Raw genomic sequence first — 21,426 nt, forward strand, 5'->3', positions numbered from 1 at the left:
AAAAGTTTGGAAATTTTACCGGTTTCCGAGACTTGCTTGTTTCAATCGAATTTAAACTGTCGCGCGTTATACTAACTTTAAGCTAAGTTAACGGTATTTTTAGTCCCCCCGACTACGTTTTTCTAGTGCTTGAAGATGGGGACCTAGGCTCTCCGAAACAGGTTGTGTGAGTGACTAAGAACATGTGAATTAAACCGCATGATAAGTTTAACGATGCTTGTTTCTTTTTATAATGTTACTTATTTTGTATTCATGTAAGTAAACTAGTACCTATTAGCTATCTCTTCGAATGTCAGGAAGCCGGTTTGTGTTTGATTCATCAAAATAAATAAATTGCATTGTATTCTTATTAGAATGGCATTTGTTTTATAATATTAAAACAAGCCTTAATTATCTACTTTAAGTCTAAAATGAAAATGGTTAATGTCTTAATAGTTACTATTATGTTTGGGAGAGGACACTGACTTCTGTAACACAGGTTTTCACCTAGCTCAGAAGTCAGGGACTTCAACACTAAAATGTACTTACCTTAATGCCAATAAAAATTTTATTTATTTATTTATTATTATTATCAATCAATTCGGTTTCAGTGTATCTAGATACTATTACACATTATAATACTGCGTTGTCACCGATCTATAATAAGTAAGTAGGTATATAAGTTCTAATTTGCTACCCCTACTTGACACTAGATGTCTCAAGTCTTGCGACTGGCGAAAATTGTATTGCTCCATATTACCATATTTACAACTAATATCACACGCAGTTGAAAATAGAGTTGCGGTTAATCCGGTTATAATATTTTAGCTGAGAATTGTTGAGCATTAGACTTTTCGTTCGTCGCAACATCTATTGTCAAGTAGCAGTACTGACAATTCCGCTACTCGATGCTAGATGTCGACTACCAAAATAATGTTTTGGTAACAAAACTGATGTGTGGAGTGAGTACTCTATGCTTACTTATTTCTCTCAGGTATCAGTAAGATGTCATTCTGATATTGTACCCAGGGATCGGAAACCGGTATTTTTTGTATGGGAACGAAAACGGTATTTTATCGTTCTTTGTTAATTACTTCATTTCCAGGCAATCTAATAATACGAAGTCGTTATCTGAAAACACAACTGAGTCCTAAATTTAGAGTATAAAATAAACCGAAATATATGGTTATTTCGATGTTTTTGCAAAAAACCGGTTCCGATCCCTGATTATACCTACGTTCGAATTGGCCTGGATACTTCAAAATTTATTGTATGTACTTTTATAACATTTAAATAAATCGAATTCCTCTGCAGTTGTTTGTGAGTTCATTAAACAACGAAATGAATAGGTAGCCCCTTTATTAAATATACCTAAAAACTTAAATTAAAAATCGAAACTAAACTCAACCTAACGGACGCGTATCAAAAGACAAGGGAATGCATTTAAATTTAAACAATATATTACCATATTTTCTTATAAGAAAGTCGACAAAAAACCTTAATTGCTTTAGAAAAAGATTATTCCGGGTTATTGGTATTCTTATTGTTTTTATGGGATGATTAAACGAAACTAATCTATTACGTTATATTCGTTGTGATTAGACATGCAAGGCGCCAAGGGTCTATTCGAAAATGCGCTGAAGTAAATATTGAGATTAGATTGGAATGGTATTGGTTGTGTCGTTTTTCCTTATGGTCAAATTTGGATGACGACGGCAGCACGTTACTGTTATAATAATATATATACAACAAGGTGAAGTTAGGACGTCACCGCAGCTGTATAAATGTGACGTTAGAATGTCGATTGCAGTTGTACGAAGGTGACGATGACGTTGGGGCGTCGTTGTCGTTGCCGCTGTGTGTCAATTTCCTTAATAAAATGAGTGACGTCATAATCGCAGCAGTAATGTGGTGGCGAACGTAAATATCCTTTCTTCCGCCAACAAACTGTCCTCAGTTTGGCGGAATATAATAATGTGAACACCATTTTAGTTTTTTGTGATAAAAAAAGATACATCACCGACATCACCGCTGCCTTAAGGCCTACACACAATTAGACATGGGACGACAATTAGACGAATATCATTTAAAAACAAAGAAACAAAGAAATTACATTTTGTTTCTTATTTAAAATTATTATTTCGATTTGTTAAAAAGTAACGAAATGTAAAAAAAAACTGTTTTTTATCTCATGGTTAATCCCAGCACCTCCAGAGGTTCCATAAGCATCCTGCCTACTTTATGCTGTTTTCGTATATATGGTGTTATCCGTGCCAGCAATTCTTCAAAACTTGGCATACTCATTCTAAAGAATTCATAAAAAAAAATTGTCATCCCTTTTTAGGGCACTATACTTTCTCGTAAAATGATTTCCATCATTCATGATAGAAAGAAATGTATGGACCCAATATTTTCTGTGTTTCTGCCTCTTCTTTAGGCGACTCCTTAATGCCACGGCACGTCGTCGTATCGTCTAAGGGCTGATTTAGACGGTGCGAGAACTCGCACGCGAGTTTCATTACATTGCGGTATTTGATCGGTCGGCCGAATTGGTTGTAACCTCAATAGTCCGCAATGTAACTAAAATCGCATGCGAGTTCGCGTGCCGTCTAAATCAGCCCTTGTGTGTAAACCCTTAGCAATGTCGCAACAGTAAAGCAGGTGCAAGTATGTCAAAAATACGGCCAGAAACATCGAATTTTATATTTGCGTCAGCAATGCAGTAATAAATATCGCGCCACAATGCTGCTAAAGTAATGTGGCTGACTGCATTGCCTTGGAATTGTATTTGCCAGTTCTGAATGCAGCTTGTAACCGGTTCTTTATTTGAGCTTTTAAAGGGATCAAAAGTGCATTATAAATTCACCTATTCAAAGTGGCCCTGACCTGGAAGATGCCCGGAAAACGGAGACATAGTCGCTTTAAATTTATTTGGCGCCGTTCTGTGGAGCAAGCGCTGGGTTTATTGGGGATGGTTACCCAAACTGCCCAGGATCGGAGTCAGTGGAAGAATATGATTCGAGTCCTACGCCCCAGCAGAGGGTACAAAACTCGTTACGAGTAAGACATGACACGTAAATAGTATTCTATACAATGGTGATAAAATAGAACGCTTTTCAGCCAAGAACCGTGTTTAAGCAACTAAGCTTGCTGAATTGCCTATGTAAGGTACAATTGCAAAGCTTGATTATATCACTATTGTATACAATAGTTTTTCTACGAGTCATCTAAAATAATAATCCTTTTTTTTTAACTATAAAACCTAAATAATTAATGAAAATTGGTATCTCAGCAGACAAAAATGTAGTCCCGCGTCCCGCGCCCTTTTAGTTTTTTTCTATGAGAGCGCGGTGGCACGTTATTCATCATTTTTTAGGGTTCCGTAGCCAAATGGCAAAAAACGGAACCCTTATAGATTCGTCATGTCCGTCTGTCTGTCCGATAATGTCACCGCCACTTTTTTCCGAAACTATAAGAGCTATACTGTTCAAACTTGGTAAGTAGATGTATTCTATGAACCGCATTAGGATGTTTACACAAAAATAGAAAAAAAACAATAAATTTTGGGGGTTCCCCATACTTAGAACTGAAACTTAAAAAATCTTTTTTCATCAAACCCATACGTGTGGGGTACCTATGGATAGGTCTTTAAAAATGATATTAAGGTTTCTAATATCATTTTTTTCTAAGCTGAATAGTTTGCGCGAGAGACACTTCCAAAGTGGTAAAATGTGTCCCCCCCCCCCCCCGTAACTTCTAAACAGAATGAAAAATCGAAAAAAAATATATATGATATACATTACCATGCAAACTTCCACCGAAAATTGGTTTGAACGAGATCTAGTAAGTAATTTTTTTTAATACGTCATAAATGGTACGGAACCCTTCATGGGCGAGTCCGACTCGCACTTGGCCGCTTTTTTATAGTTGACTACAGCGTATCGAAAGGAATCTTATAATAGTTGAGTGGGAGCCCATACACGAAACGTACGCAATTATAGTATGGTACATGAAATCTTAATTCAACCATTACAATCAACGCGTAGAAAAACAATCATTCAGAGAAGAATGATTGTTTTCAGTGTCGTGTCTTACTCGTATCGTTTTATGTAAATAAGTATTCCTTGCCCTTTAAATAGGGTCCGATTTATCAGTTCTAAGTCCGTACAGATTGCTTAATGTGTTTCAAATTAATGGTGAGATATATTTTATTGTTTTTGAATTAAATTTGATAATAATTTATTGATATTACTCTAATTGACACAATTTACTTAAGAATTTGTGTTTGGTATGCTAACGTTTATATTGCTTGGTTAATTACAGTTAGTTTTGATTACTAAGTTGAGAGTCCGTGTGTTGTACGCCAAATTCTGGCTGATTTTGATGTACCCAATCCCTAACCCTACCACCATTTATAACTAGAGATACAATGAATAGTAGCTTGGCCGAATAGCCGAATATTCGGCGGAACCATGGGCCGAATAGCCGAATATTCGGCCGCCAAACATTGGGCTAGAAGTTTTACCTATTAAAAGAAGTAAATTCGAACGCGCGCGTGCGTGCGCTGAGCAAGTTGCAACTTGTTTCTCGATGTAGGCAGTCTTTGATAGAAATTGCGCTTATTCTGCACGCAGTGCCTGTTTTTACCCCTCGTTTGCCGTTATCTACGTGTTAACGTACTATTCGGTATTCGGCCGAATACTATGCCACTAAACTGAAATAAAAATAACCTCTGAAAATAATTTACCGACGATGCCGAATTTACAAAAAACGATACCGAATATGTTAAACGGATCCTCACTATTTTTATTACATCCTTTATAATATTAAAAATTCATTCATTCTTGACGTATATATACATATATAAACAATTTGTGTTTTTTGCTATTGGCCATTATGAGAAGAATACCAATATTTCATTCTAAGAAACAGACCCTATTTTACGTGAGTGTAATTTAGAAATATTGGGACATGATTAAATCAAAATTGAAGTAGATAACGTGTCTAACTACTCCGTGTAATCATCCCTTCATACTTCACAAAAACCCGGTAGGTATTGTTATCAAAATGGAATTTGGCTATAACGCCGCCCGATCCAATCAGGCTGAGTTAAGATTCACCGCGGGGAGATTACAGCGCGCTCCATAGAATTATGGGACAAAATTTTCTTCAACGGGAATTATGTTGGGGCTAGGAAGCGGGCGTTTTAAAGGCTTCTTTTATTAATTTATTGACCGGAGCGTTAGCAACGTTCTCCCTTCCAGATTGGGCAAAAATGTTTTTGTATGTCCGGATGTTCTCCTGTACAGGGCGAAATTAATAATAAATAAATAATAATAATCAAAAATATTATAGGACATTATTACACAAGTTCACTAAGTCACTCATTAAGCTCAATAAAGCGTGTATTGAGGGTACTTAGACAACGATATATATACTCGTAATATATAAATATTTATAAATACTTAAATACATAGAAAACAGCCATGACTCAGGAACAAATATCCATGCTCATTGCACGAATAAATGCCCTTACCAGGCAGGCAGTAGGCCTTCGTAGAAAGGGTCACTACCTACTAGGCTAAACCGGTCGTCAAAAATTCTAGAAGAAATTCTATAAATTCTTAACAGATTCTCCTGAAATTTTGTGAGCTTTTTTATCGATTCAGTTTTCGTACATATTTCAAAATGATTCATTTTTAAGCTATGCTCGCGAGGTCTACAACTCTCAGAGCCACTAGTTTATTATTTTATCCATTTACCCCCTTATTCATACCAATACGTCGGAAAGGGACAAACGATTATTAACAGCATCGTAACTTTAGTACACGTTTATGAATAAGGGGGTTAATTTCTGGCTGCCACGTGACAGGCATAGCCTAGCGGGCCGCAGGATATCTTTTAAATGTTAATAAGATTCTTTCTTTTAAATAAACAATTCTTATTCTTAAAACTGGTCTTTTGCTTTAGTTTGATTGTCTTTTTTTAAATCACTTTAGACAGGTTTGAAGAGTAAGAAAAAAGTAAGGAATGGAAGGACTATAGATGACTAGTTTTACGGTATCTGATTTAATTTTATCTGATTCGGTTCAGCAGTTTAAGCGTAAAGAGACAACACACAGACTTTTGCTTTTATAATTAGTAAGCATATACTGAACCAATCGCTGATTCCCTGGCTCCAATAAAACCGGGACGAGGAAGCTACCAAAACGCTTCGTTTAACCTTCGATCTCTGAATGGGAAATCGGGCCTACGAAGGCTTACGTACGTAATATACGTATGTACGTGAAATACACTTTTAATACAGGATTGGCATGATTTGGGACACGTATGTCACGTGTAATATGGGGATTGTCACTTGAACGAAATGGAAGTTTAATAAGAATGTTTTATTGGGTTGGGATCGAGCTGGATAATGAGATTTTATTAAAAATAGAATGTTTAGGGTGATTAAATTTATTTGTCGTATTTAGTTACTGATTTTCCATACTAGCTTGGCCCGCGAATGCGTCTTGAATGACTCAAATTATCTTCATATCAAATTTAATTTAAATTGAATTAATAACTGACAGAGATACTTTCCAATGTTGCATATTAGGAGGGATATATTTGAGTCACACAAACCCGCCCTAAGCCCGCGTCTATATCATCAAAGTTATGCTCTCATTTTCAAACGAGATGCTTGAATTAAGTACATCAAACTTGGCTCTTTTTCCTTTGTACAAACAGGTTTTTGTCCGGTCGTTTTCGTTGCAAAAATTGTCTCCGCTGGCAATCCACTGGCAGTAGACGGTAAGGGTGCCTCGTACCACATGGAGGCGATCAGGTGAGGAGGCTGGCTCAACTGGACTCTGCTGGAAAGAGCTGGAAGTAGCCGCTCAGGATCGCGACAAATGGAATATTCTTCTGCGAGCCCTATGTCAATAATGAGGTATAACAAGATGACATCATCATCAGACATAGATATATGCTACTTGAATATTCATATAATTTGATGTTTCAAAACGTTATTTTGAGATAAAAGCGTAACTTTAATTGTATGGCGGCAGCTGTTCATGTGTCTTTATTTACTTAAAACTAAACAATTATGGCTAATATATTTTTTTCTTTTTACAGGTATGTAAGTGCAAAGGGCTCCAGACGTTTTTACTAGCGTACGTACTCAATAAGTAAATACATTAATATAATAAAATACAAACCAATCGCAAAGCGTCTGGTTGATGTACCTCGTGACCAAAGAGCTGGCGGTTTCCTCGCGCAATATATCAGCATTGCGATACAACGAGGAAATGCCGCTATTATCCTTGGTATAATGCCTCAAGGGCCTATTTTAGATTTAAGCTTAATTAGTTTAGTACTTGTACAGTTACTGTAATACCTCTTTTTATATCTAGTATGTAAATAAATAATAAAACAGTAAAAAAATATATACAATCTTACACAAACAGAACTAAATCATATACAGCACAGCAATAGTCATATAAATTATTTGCCTAGGTCATAAATAACAAACATTTGATACTTTTACCTCGCAGCTATTCAAGAAAAGGGTCTATCAGAATCTAGGGTTTCTTTGGGATCGAAAAATAGCTATATATGATCAACCGTGAGCGAAAAATCAGGTAGGCACCTAAATAATAGATTACCGCCGTTCACGTTGGTTACATAGTACCTATATGTAGTAGTGGGTTGTCCTAGTATACGCTTTCTTTATTTTTCCACAAAGGAAATTAACTAGTTTATAAAAAATCTGTTTTTCTACTCAGATCGCGCGTTTATGTCTTTTGTACTACATTTTTGTCTACTGAGATAATTACCAAGTTTCATTAATTATTTAGGTTTTATAGTAAAAATAAGTATTATTTTAGATGACTCGTAGAAAAACTATTGTAAACAATATAAACAATATAATCAAGCTTTTCAATCTCGTCTCTTAATTAGGCAGCTCAGCAAGCTTCGTTGCCAAACACGGTACTTGGCTGAAAAGCTCTCTTTTTTATGATAATTATATAAAATACTAATTGAGACAGCATTCTGATGATTGCAAAGGAATTAGTTTTTTGTTAGGTTCTACTATTTGCCTCCTAAAGTCCAAGGTATGGACCTGGAAGGTCTATAGTACTTAATAAGTTCGATGAAATTTAAATCATATTCAATTGGAATATAATTGCATTTGCTTTGTTTCGTCGAATTTTAAAACAAAACTATATCAACTCTATTATAAGTTCATATAATTTCACTGGCAACTTTAAAACTTAATTTTTGTGTATTAGGCCTTAGAATGTAAAGACGGCGGAAAATCGTGCAGAATGGAGATCCTTCGTTCACAATACAATGACCTCATGTGGTCGCGACCCTCAATCATGAGGAAACGAGGAAGAAGAAGAGTTTTTACTAGGCACTAGCTACTGCCCGCCACTTCGTCTGCTTGGAATGATAAATAAATAAATATTGGGACATTCTTGCACAACTTGACTAAGTTCCACGATAGGCAAGAAGGCTTGTGTTGTGGGTACTCAGACAACGATATATATATATATATATATAAATACAAATACAAATATTTAAATACATGGAGAACATCCATGACTCAGGAACAAATGTCTGTGCTCATCACAAAAATAAATGCCCTTACCGGGATTCGAACCCAGGACCATCGGCTTCATAGGCAGGGTCACTACCCACTAGGCCAGACCCGGTCGTCAATGATGATCATTGATAAAAACGACCCATTGTCCTCAGTCTCGAACTGTCCCTATAGTAATAATAATATTATGATTGGATCAAGATGGTTGGATCAAGGGTCAGATGCAGAAGGGGGTGATCTTGGACACGGCGGAGATAGTCCGGCAGTTCCTCTCTCTTCAGCCCTGATCACCGGCAGCTTGGGCCCTGCCCCGCTGCTGGCGGCACCGTACGCCGGTTAGGTTTTTTACAATGTGTTTAAATGTGTTTAAATGTGTTTTGTATTTATTTTATGTGTTTTAATACTTTACTTTTATATCCATATTGTAAAAAAAAATCATTTTAAGAAGTAAGAGAAATGGAGGAATATAATGATGATAGACAGACAAACAGAGAGAGTATTAAAAATCGGTTATCGCCATGTCACAAAGAGACAATAATATCACGATACGTTAAAACGACCCTTGCAAATCAGTTCCAAGTCAATCAGCGTTGTTTGCTTCGCAAATTGATACAAAAACAAAACAAAAATAGTATGAATCAGGCGTGTTTGTTTAAGTTTTGCAAGGCTGAGTGCTCAACGTTATAGTTATAGTGCCGTAGTTTTGAGTGGGAAAAAAATGAAACGGAAACTTTTAGAATTGATGCAGAGCTCTGAGGGTCTACCGCGAACCACGTTCGACGTGTTGCCTATCTGACACACTTGTAAATTCGAACGTAAGTGTGACAGGGAGGCAACACGTCGAACGTGGTGCAAAAATGATATTAAGTTAAGATCTTGGGAGTCTGTTCCTATCCTTACCAAATTTTAAAATCCTTTGTCTACACCGTAATTTTTTTTTATCGAAAAATATAAAATTCTCATATTCCAGTACAAGTATGGCGTCGTTCCACAGTGCGGCAGTAATGTGACAACGAAAGTAAAGTACTGTCGCTAAAGTCAAAATCGATGTTGCTGTCCGGAATTTTGACATTTGCGGCAGTAATGCAGTCGGCAGTTATGTCGCGCTGCAATACTGCAGCAGTAATGCTGGTGCAGAGTTAATCCGAATGTCAACTTTAAAGAAACCTTTACACTAAAAACTGTAATTGTCGCTGTCATTTTAGCTTTTTCTTGTCCCGTTGTCTGATTTTTCACTTCATTTAGTCTAGGCTATGCAGGGTTGAGGTAAAGACAACACTCTCTGTGTATGAAAAAGTATCCGTCACAAAACTTAAATACGTGGCGCCAAAATACCTAGTATATTTTGATAAAAAAATTCAAATCACTGACAGCGCACTTCACTCCGTAAATAACGGCTAAAGTCTTAGAGCAACACCGGCTTCTGACACGTCAGAAGGGAGGAGTCCCAGCGATACCTTAGCTTACAAATCGATCTGCCATTTTTTGCGGGGGGAAACGGGCCTACAGTCGCCCTTCCCACTCACTACATACAAAATCCAATCTATAATGACGACACAAATATATAGAAAATGACACACGCCAAATACAAATACGCACCGCGCTATGCCCAGTTAGGCATGTGCTTCGGCAGAGAAATTGTGCAAATGATGCCTCTCTTTCCAGTATTGCTCTAAGAGTTAATTTCATTTCATGTCCTATAGCTGCTCTATCGCCACTTTGAACAGATTTGGTACTGTTATAGCTGACAGCTGGACACTTGCAACTATTCTTCCATAAGATCTTTCTCCTTACCTCTACCCTCCATAGTACAGGCTTTAAAACAAGCGCTGATAATCAGTACGTTTTTAATACTTTTTCGTTCAATACATCATAGACACCAAATAAATCCATGGAGCTTGTCATTCTTTATTTCATTTTTCAAAACTCAGCGCTTTCAAAGGATTAATAGAAAAAAACCTCCGCGTCATATTTATTTTTCAGGATCAAAGCCATTAGTTCACGTCAATAGTTCCGTGTGTGGTCTTTAACGCATAGTTCACCTTTCCACAGGCGGTTGGGAAGCAACATTAATTATTTCCCTGGTAGCATTGACATACGAACATGCGTATATACGGAATCATTAATGATTAGGGTTGGCACGGCGTAGAATTTCTAAAACAAAATTTTGACAAAAAATATCGTTTTTTTAGTGTTGTAACATAAAATATCGATATTCAAAACGACCCATTTGCATAAAAATTAGAAATATCTTTTTTACAGAACATTGTCAATCCCATAAAACATTGTTAGAAGGTACCGTTCGTTATGATATTCGCTACATGTTAGTACGTTAAAATAATTTAAAAACTAAGGCTTGAGTTGTGGGTACTTACAACGATGTAATTGACATTAATACTTTTAACAATTAAAGTGCGTACTCCCATCTTTAACCCTGCAATGCACTTACAACCCGTCTGATTATGCGGGTGTCCATGGGCGATGGTGATTGCTTACAATCAGGCGGTTTGTCTGCTCGTTTGCCTCCTTTATCATAAAAATATGTCTCTTCCTTCTCTCACTGGAGCCTGGACACAACCTGGTAGTTTATTCAGATAGTATTTTTTTGATATCAATTTGTAATGAATATGATTTGTCAGCTGTCAACAGTGACATTTCTTAACACATAAATATCACTGTTTACAGCTGACATATTAAAACAATTATATAAAAAAGAAACTGACAACAGAAGTTCATTACAACCTGTTCCCTGTTACCGTTCTTAAATAGATTTTTCATCACACTAGCTCGAAAAAGATCTTAATTCATGCAGGTATACTCAAGGACAAACGCATATATTAATCCCGGGGGACATATGGATTGCGATTTTCTTTTTAAATTGTATCTAATTCATACGTACCAAGTAGGTAAGGTCATCTAAAGATCTCGTTTGCAATTTACGACCTACCTCCCCTCATTGCACAATGTACTATTCTATTAATCTTCTGAAAGTTGAAGCTACCTACATTTCATCATTTTAGAATTCAATTTGTCCTAAAAATTCTAAAGATGACTCTCAAGACAACATTCGTCAATCTTTTATAGAAAATAACGCTATATAGATTTCCTCTTGCTGCTCAATTTGAATAGCACACTCTGTGTAGAAAACCTTAATTATTTTCCATTCTCCCTTCCTCTAATCCATCCCTCTCATGAATGAGGAGACCTGAGTCCAGCAGCGGTCCATAAGCTTAATTTAATTGGTCTGTTATATTTTCCATTTGAAACGACAGAAATATTTAAAAATATTTTTTCTCTCCGTTCTCTCTTAAATATTTTTCCATCGCACGCGTCTTACTTTTTTACAAGCTTTTAATTTGCCTTGTTAGTATGTAGTAAAGCACCTATTTGTTCAAAAATGAAAAAATAAAACTCAGCGATAAAAGCTTGTACCAAAAATGTTTTTTTGAATTTTGAATCATATCATAAGGGACTCTGCAACAGTCACAGTGAATAATTGTAAACAATGTTTTCTGCATGGCTCAGCACCGGTTTATAAAATACCGGTTAATACTGGTTTATTTCGGTTTTCCTCCGAACTTTTATAAGAACACGAACGTAAAAGGACTTTGTAGCCCAAAAAAAAACAGTTTATTTGAATCTGGCCTTGTGGTGTGCCACGTAAACATAGACTGGTTTTTATTGTTCTAAACCGGTTAAATTGACAAGAACGGTACCCCTAGTGTAAATTTGATCGACATCATAACGTGACGAACGCGTTTGCGTTAAGTCTCATTTTGTATAGGATTTTGAGTTTCCAAAACGTCTCGCTTGGCGCGCTCTTTCTAAATCCAATACAAAATGAGACTAAACGCAAACGCATACGTCACGTTTCGAAATCGAAATTATTTACACTAGGGGTACTGTTCTAAAAAAAAAAACGGTTAGAAAATAACGGTTTGTCGAGTAAAAACTAAATTAAAAGCTTTTGCGTCAAGTACATGAAAACGGTTTGCAAATTTAACCGGTTTCCGAGCTTTGGTTTTCTGACAATATATAATTTTGCATTGGCAACCCTAGAGTGCCGTATCCGACCGGACGCACCGTTATCACTAATTTGTATCGGCCGGACTGACGGACAAACGGACTGATTGACAGTTCATTAGTACATGCACGTTTTGTCGGCGTTTTTGGGTAGTTTAGTGAATAGAAAGAGTTCTCCCTAAGGTTCTATTCAAACGGAAAGTTCTCTGAAAGGAAAGTTTGTTGTTTGGTGCGATTTTATTTTGTGTTTATTTGACTAACGAGTGGAGAATGCGTATTGTTTCATATACCTATGCATTTGTAAGTGATAGGCCAATCCGAGTTTTAGTTCAGTTCAGTTGTTAGTTCTCGTGACATCTGCCCATTGGGACAATTTTGCCAGCATCGAGGTCGTGGGATGCAAAAGTTCAGTTGCAGTCTTGATCCAGTCCGTGTAGAATTGTAGATGCTTGAACGGTTGAAAAAAAAAAACTTCTATATAGGGATCAAAAAAGGAAAAAAAGGGGGCCAACATAAACCAATAGAGAGAAATGAGCCAACGGCCATGATTTTTTTTTTGGTTAAATGGAGAAAGTCTGAGTATAAAAACAGGAAAAAGAATTTCGCAAGGTGTTACGAGTTTTAGTTATTCGATCCGTTGTCGATATGATACTGATGTGTCAGTATCAAAATTGACGTTTTTGGTTAAAGAATTGCCACTTTTGATACCGACAGATCAGTATCATATCGGAAACAGATTGAATAACTAAATTTCGAATTGGCCTGTGAGAATACAAGTTGCTGATATTGCAGATAGTAAGTAAGATGACAGAATAGGATAAATATTTATTTAGGCATTAAGCCCGCCATTTGTACACTTACCCCCTTATTCATAAACGTGTACTAAAGTTACGATGCCGCTGATCATCGTTTGTCCCTTTCCATCATACCAATACCTCGGAAAGGGACAAACGATGATCAGGGGCATCGTAACTTTAGTACACGTTTATGAATAAGGGGGTAATTTTGATTTTGTGTCGTGGTAAGGAGGTGTCTTATCGCGAAAGCAATGCAGCAAAGACATCGGCACAAATTATAAAATACGTTTTTCGCGCGTCCAAGCAGCAAAGACAATGTTGCCACATCAAACATTTATTAACTTTTACATGTTAAATGGTTACAAGCAATAAAAATAAACAAAAATTATAAAATACAATCACAAATACGATATGGGACGAAACATATTGCTGATTTTCATCTGTGGCCACCTGACGAAGCCTACGTTGCGGATAATTTACATACTAATTGGATTGTTTTTAAAGTGGTAAGAAATGTACTATTACAAATATGGAATCAATGAAATATGAGATACTTTATTAGAGATGTATACAGTCTCTAAATGTCGAATTACACAAAAAAAACTATGAAATAAAAATATAAACAACTAATACAATTCTTTAGAGATGTAAATGTATTTAAGTGTCAGGGATAAACACGAAAATTAAATTATTCTTAGAGATGTAAAGGGTCTCCAGAACTTGAATTAATATATATACATAATCAAAAGATAAGAAATTAAATCAGACAAACAGACAAAAACCAAATGAAGCGTCTCACGTTAATGCCACTCAAAAGTAAACTTACATAATAACATAACATATAGTCCGTGTAAGCTTAAACAGACCGGTCTCCACAAACAGCACCCGTTTAAGAATATGACGCGTATAAACAATAACGCTACTCCAATTGACATCTAAATATCTCCTTTATGTCACATTTATGATCCCGATAATCCACAGTAACTGTACTAGGTCACGTAATACGAAAGCTGAACGCGGCTGTCTCATTAAGGTGCATTTGCAGAAGTTCATTAGTGTAGCCATGGCATTCGATTGTTTGAGTCCAATTTTCGGTCGAAACAGTCACGTGAACAGATCAGTCGCTCGCAATCCCTTAAACTGATTTGCTCGTGCCCAGTGCCCAGATTGAAAATATAGGCAGAATTTGATACCAGCGTCTGAATAAGCTAACTTTGTTCTTGGCGACAAATAATGGAAACATCACTATCGATGTCATAATGTCATATAAATAGTGGCGTTTTTTTTACACTCAGCCACTCGGTTTGGCTCTGACTTAGATCATAAAATTTGGAGCTGACTAGGAATATACAAGTATTATTAATAAGCGGAATTACAGGAGATGAAATGAGAATATTGATAATTGGAATGATAGATTATTCGACACATACACAAAATGACCGACATATTTTGCAATAGACAACTCTCAATAGTGTCCCATTTAGTGAAATCTCATTAAAATGGTGGCATGAAAGTAACTTGCAACTGAAAGTAAAGCTGATTAACTAGTGGTTTGAAAGCATATTCCAGTATTCTACATTGATAAAATGAATCGATTCCCAGTAGTACGAATATTAGACAATAAACCAACCGAGTTTCTGACCGAGTAATAAGAAGGTAAACGTTAGCGAGGTGTTACTTATATTCACGAAGCAGGCAAACCCTGTTTCAACTGGGCATCAACTGTAATTGGCTTAATGAGAGCTCGACGAAGGTTCCGCGTTGATTGGAAAGCCAGCTTTGACACTTTATACTGTACACAATGTCTGCGATTTCGACCAGTTCGTCGATCGACCGTGTGTTTCGACGCTGCCTTTAATAATGCCATCTGATCTGCTAGCATGAGTTGCGCTCTCGCGCGACTCATACATCCTGCGCGATTTTAAGTATGGACCCTTGCGCGAGGACGCAACTCATGCTAGACGGTCTGATATAGATCATGTATTAAAGTCGACGCTCGGCCGGCCCTGGTCGCGTGCCGCATACACAAAGACAATATAGGAACAAACCGGTTTTATTGTTCTAAACCGGTTAATATGACAAGAAGTTAATGGAGATTTTCTCCTGAATACCGGTTTAACGAATGAAACCGAAATTAGAAGGTTTTGCGCCAAGTAACGGTTTGGAATTTTAACCGGTTTCAGAGCCTTGTGCGTTTGAGCGACGTAGGTACATATACAAATACGAGAGTTGTTGCCGGATGACGGCCTTCCCAGCAACATCTTTGACGACCAGTCTGGTCTAGAGGGTAGTGACCTTTGAAGCTGATGGTCTTGGGTTCGAATCCCGGTAAGGGCATTTATTTGTGTGATGCACAGATATTTCTGAGTCTGTCTTGACGACCGGTTTGGCCTAGTGGGTAGTGACCCTGCCTACGAAGCTGATGGTCCCGGGTTCAAATCTTGGTAAGGGCATTTGTTCGTGTGATGAACATGGATATTTGTTTCTGAGTCATGGGTGTTTTCTATGTATTTAAGTATTTATTAATATTTATATATTATATATATCGTTGTCTAAGTACCCTCAACACAAGCCTTATTGAGCTTACTGTGGGACTAGTCAATTTGTGTAATAACGTCCTATAATATTATTATTATTCTGAGTAATGGATGTTTTCTATGTATTTAAGTATTTGTATATTATATATAATAAAACGTGCTCTCTACTGAACGTAAAATATTTATGTACGATATATGAATTAAATTTATCAGTCGCTTTTCAGTGAAGGAAAACATCGCAAGGAAACCGGACTAATCCCAATATGGCCTAGTTTCTGGGTAGGAAGGACTTTTCAAGGTACTTTGATCGTTACCTAAGTGACATTAATCCTACAAAGTACAAACACACATCCCTGCAGGCGAGCCCATCGCTTGAATCAATAAGTCGATGTCAATATTGACGAGTACAGACAGAATTGCTGATAATTGACTTTTATCATCCAATCGTTTGGCAAACGCTGACCTATAGTCGGGTTTAGAATTATCATGTAAATAAATAGGGGTTTTTGAAAAGAAAGTGTACTTTTTTGCGAAAAACTAACAACTCTTTCAGCCCGATTCGAAGAATGAGATACGATAACGATAAGTTCTGGTTAAGATTAGTTCTCATTTAGATATCGTTTGTATGTGTAGTTGATAGAAGCAGCTCCGGGCAACCAATGTCACTTTGACGTTAGAAATATCGTAGATAGATCTTATTGGGATCCCAGCGGAATCGAAATAAAAGTCACTTTTGACATGTCGTTTAGTTATCGATCTTTAAAAGATCTTTCCAAGATCTTAAACGTGTCTTAATCATTCTTCGAATCCGGCCGTTGGTTTAATTCGACTCAGAACCACGAGGGCTACTGATTAAAACACAGAAATGTGACCCCAGTTTTCCTAAAAAAATTTTGGTGTCTAGTTTTTGACGGGTCACCCAAATGTTTCAGTTTCAGTTTCTTTATTTGTGCAAAATTGAATATAATAAAATAACCTTAGCCCAAATGATACATAACATTCAAATTAAAATTCAGAATAACATTTGACAAACGACTGATGAAATGTCCTAACTAACCTAAAGATGTCACGTTTTATTTACGAGATTTAACACAAATATAGATAAAAATACACTTAAAACAGCGTAACAGATGAAGTAATAATAAAAGTCAAATATATAGTTTACTAAAATACTCATCGAGACTGTAAAAATGCGAAAATTAAAAAATGCGTCATAAAATTGTCAATTCTTTTGGGACATCTATGTTTTCCATTTTAAATCGATAGTCCTCGTAATTTAGAGTAGAAATAAACAAAAAGTTGGTGATTTAAAAAAAAAATCTGCGGTACACTTATTTCTGAAAATGCTCATATTTATAAATCTGCCTATGTATACAGTAAATGCATCTGCATTAGGATTTGTTAGTAAAATTGCTATTAATGTATTATTTAGGGAAATATGTTCAGTATCATTCGCTTCTTACATGCATCCATTCGTTTACAATGCCGTATGCAAAAACTGTGACCTAAAAGAGTGTACCTTGCACAAAGTAAACATGGCGAAACTATAAGGGTTCCTAGTTGACTACGGAACCCTAAAAAAGAAGTTAAGGAACTGATTTGCTTCCCTCTCATACAACGACACGGAAGATATTATGCGAATTTAATGACAGTGGGTATAACTCACACACTCACACACACACACACACGCACGCACGCACGCACGCACGCACGCACGCACGCACGCACGCACTTTCTTAATTTTTTTTTGTTCATCCCTGTATTTACCCTAGCTCTCAACCTTATAATGTAAAATGTAATTTACTTTAACCAACCTAATAATGTAAAATGTACTTGTAATTTACTTTAACTTCTGATAATTTGTTATACATCCTAGTATATAATTGGGTAAAATATTTATGTTGAACCGGCTCGGTGGGTCCCAAGATACAGGCTTAGCCTAGTTTGGGACACGCAGGACAGCATTTGTGCAACTTTTACCATGTATTATTTTATGATAATAAATTATTCTAAAAAAGAATATTCAATTCGCGCTGGTTCAAATCCATTTGCTCATGCCGGTTTTTTCTTTAAATAAAAACTGAAAGTTTGTTTGCGAACCTTCTGAGTACTAACAACAATTAATTTAACAGCGACGGCTTTCGTTATGTGTCGAAATTTCGCTACAATACTAACTTTCCATGCACGTTTCACGCTGTTGTAACTTTAGGCAAAGTTTTTTTTTTTCATAATTCGTAAGGCTTTATAAAACGTGTGCTTAAAACACGTTTTTCTACTCGTAGACAGTAATTACTGCATTAAGATTTCTTATACCAAAACTATAATTGCGTACTTTTCATGTATGGACGCCCAACTCACCTGAAATAAAAGTTTCGATACGGTGTAGTCAACTTTAAAAAAATTACCAATCACCCATAGAACGCGGGACGGGGGCGCGGGGGCTCGCGCGTTTATGGCTTTGTACTACATTTTTGTCTACTGAGATAGCAATTTTCATTATTTATTTAGGTTTTATGGTAAAAAAGTATTATTTTTGATGACTCGTAGAAAATATTACCTACAATAGTGTTATAATCGAGCTTTTTAATCTCGTACCTTACGAAGGCAACTCAGCAAGCTTAGTTGCCTAAACACGGTACTCGACTGAAAAGCTCTCTATTATATCACGATTGTATAAAATACTATTAACGTATCTACACTTGTAGGAATTGTGACAGTTAATTTTTCGAGATATTAGTACCTACGTCTTACTCGAAACTTACTTTTAGTTTTTATTCTGTAACGTTTTATAAGGTTGCAAGTTCAAATGCTGGCTCGTACCAATCAATTTTTCGGAACTTATGTACGAAATATAATTTGACATTTACCACTAGCTTTTCGGTGAAGGAAAACATCGTGAGGAAACCTGCATACATCTGCGAAGAAATTCAAAGGCGTATGTGAAGTCCCCAATCCGTATTGGGCTAGGCTGGGCTAAAAAAAGTTGTACCTAGTCAATATGTTTTATCCGTTAGTTTACACAGCTTTAGTTTAAAAAAATTACGAATCCACTACTATTTGATGGTTGAATGCCAAGACGTTGTCATAATTTGACGTTGCAAAACAAAAGAAGGTTGCTTTACAGGCCTAGGTGTGTAAGGCTGTTTGAAATTCCTTTATATATCATCTTCACTCATCGCACCGGATACGTAGAATTTCCGGATCTAATTTGAAGTATGTCTGTCAACATTTCATTGCAAGTTTGAGAAAAAAAGTCAATATCTAACGATTATATTTAATCTCATTTAGTTACCATTCACGCGTGTTCGCTCGTACCTACTTGTTCGTACATAACAAATTGACACCATTTAGATTTTGACGGCAAATTCTAAATATCATACTCATAGTGTTGTGTTCCTGCCAGTCAGTAAGGTAGCCAATAAGCCAGAGCTCAAACAAAGGTGCGGTGCCTCTGTAGTGGCAAGCGTCCATAGGCTACGGAGACTGCAGAGGCGGCGTTAGGCGTGGACGACGTGGGCCACCGCCTACGGCCTCGCAGTCTGAGGGACCTCACGCTTCAAATGAGTACCTTACCTCGGACGCAACGTAAAAATGCTCGGTATTTCTTGCGCCACCAGAGGGCCTCGCTAAATGTACCTTGGCCACATAAAGTTTTGGTTTTGGTCTCGCCCCGTACACTCGGATTCAACACGCAACACACGCCAGCTAAGCTGCCGGTCGCCTTCTCCGCGGCTCCATAACCTGGCCCCGCTCAAACGGTATCACCAGGTTAGGGGCCGTGGGGTTGGATAACATTCGGTAGCGAAGAGCTGGCCTACACCAGCTACCCACACCGTCCCCAAAACGACGGCCATAAGACCACCCCACCAGTCGGTGGGGAAGCGACCCGCGACAGCCGCCGCAGCCATGGAGCGGTAGCGGCCCCTCATACCCCCCTGACGGGGGGTATCGACAGATCACTCACTCACTCTCGCCCCGCCACTGGGAGACTGCTTACCATCAGGTAAGCCGTATGGCTTGTTTGTTACATTGCCCTTGCCCTTCTTATATTATTGGATACATTCCCAGAACCATTATTCGGAAATGTACCATATTGCAACACAATTGAAAATTTCCACAAAGCGGTTTCACAAATTTGGTGTTCCTTATCGCTAAAGAGCGATCTCCATCGCTTATGTCCACATCGGAATATCTGATCAAAAATCGATCGTATGCGAGTTGTACTCACGCACAGTAGGTTCCGTGGTATTAAATATTTTTTTACGTTTTTGTTTTTATCATCAGGACGATTTTGGTATTGTCCATTTTTTTAATCGTTTTAGAAAAATTAACGGATAAAATCCTTTCTCATTTTTTAAAATGATTTTATGATTTATTTTATATCGGTATTGCCAAAAGTCACACACACTGATAATTGTCTATCTATTACAGTTTTTGTATGATATATCAGGCAAATGAACAGACGACGAATTATAAACAATTACCGTTCCCCATGGATACCTGCAACACCAGACGGGTTGCAAGTGCGTTGCCGGCTTATAAGAAGTGAGTTCGTAAGATGCGGCCTTAATAAATTCCATTCAATTCAATTTTATAATTCTAAAATATACGTAACAAAAACAGACAGTACAATAATATAGAGATGAAATGGGGGAGGAGGGAGATGACCGAACGAGATACACTTACGGTACTTTCAGTACGAGTAGCAGAGAAAGCGCTACCTATTATTGTCTGTCCTTGTTATTTGCCCTGTCTGCCTACTTCTTGACGTAGACGTTTTTTGCTGCCCGCCGTTTTTTATGTTGAGTAACAATAAACCCGACCAAATTACGTAGGTTGTTTTTGGTATTTTGTCAAGATCGTTAAAACGTGTTTTTAATTTTGTCGCATTGCGTATGTTCTATCCCTCACGGGCGCACGTAGTATATAGTAAATCTATACGATACTATCATTTATGAGCGGCACCGATAGCGAAGGTTCATTAATATGGCGCGCACCCTCCGAGCACGGAACCCTAAAAACGGTCAATTTCCCCCATGAATACGAATTAAAATCATATTGATCGTGTATGATTGCCCAGGGCTGTATTCCAACCACGTTCCCAAGAACGTATTAAGTTATATCAGTTCTCGTGGCGCTTACGTGGTTTTTAAAAGACAATAAAGTAAAGCAATATCGCAGCCATTAAGGTTGTAATTGAGGGACGTAAACAGAGATTAACGGAGTGTTTGATCTGTTTTAATTGTGGTTTGTGTTTGAGAATGGAAGAATCGATCAAGTTTTTTGTTGGCGCGGAACTGGGGTTGTTTGGCTATGATATCTGTGTTGTGTTCCATTTAGTGTTGGGAGGCACTCAAGTCTTTTGAGTCTAATTTGAAGAACTCGACTTGTTTTTACGAGACTCAGAGCTTAAAAAACTTCTGAGTCATTTAAGTCCAGAGTCGAGTCCTTTATCGAGTCTTTTTTAAGCGCAACTCAAAAGGACTCGAGTCTCCGAATAAAG

At 37.1% G+C, this 21,426-nt stretch overlaps 1 protein-coding gene across 2 annotated transcripts in view; it reads left to right on the plus strand.

Moving 5' to 3' along the window:
- Positions 1–21,426, plus strand: part of LOC133528126 (hemicentin-1) — a 569,794-nt gene that overhangs the window by 124,546 nt on the left and 423,822 nt on the right. The window contains exon 3 of one of the 2 annotated variants that reach the window (XM_061865357.1): positions 7,096–7,133. The exons of the other annotated variant lie outside the window; for it this stretch is intronic. The gene's annotated coding sequence lies outside the window, so the exon portion shown is untranslated. The remainder of the gene's footprint in view (positions 1–7,095; positions 7,134–21,426) is intronic. 2 annotated transcript variants of the gene reach the window in all.

The sequence above is a fragment of the Cydia pomonella genome, chromosome 19 (genome assembly GCF_033807575.1).
Source record: "Cydia pomonella isolate Wapato2018A chromosome 19, ilCydPomo1, whole genome shotgun sequence".
Classification (NCBI taxonomy): domain Eukaryota; kingdom Metazoa; phylum Arthropoda; class Insecta; order Lepidoptera; family Tortricidae; genus Cydia; species Cydia pomonella.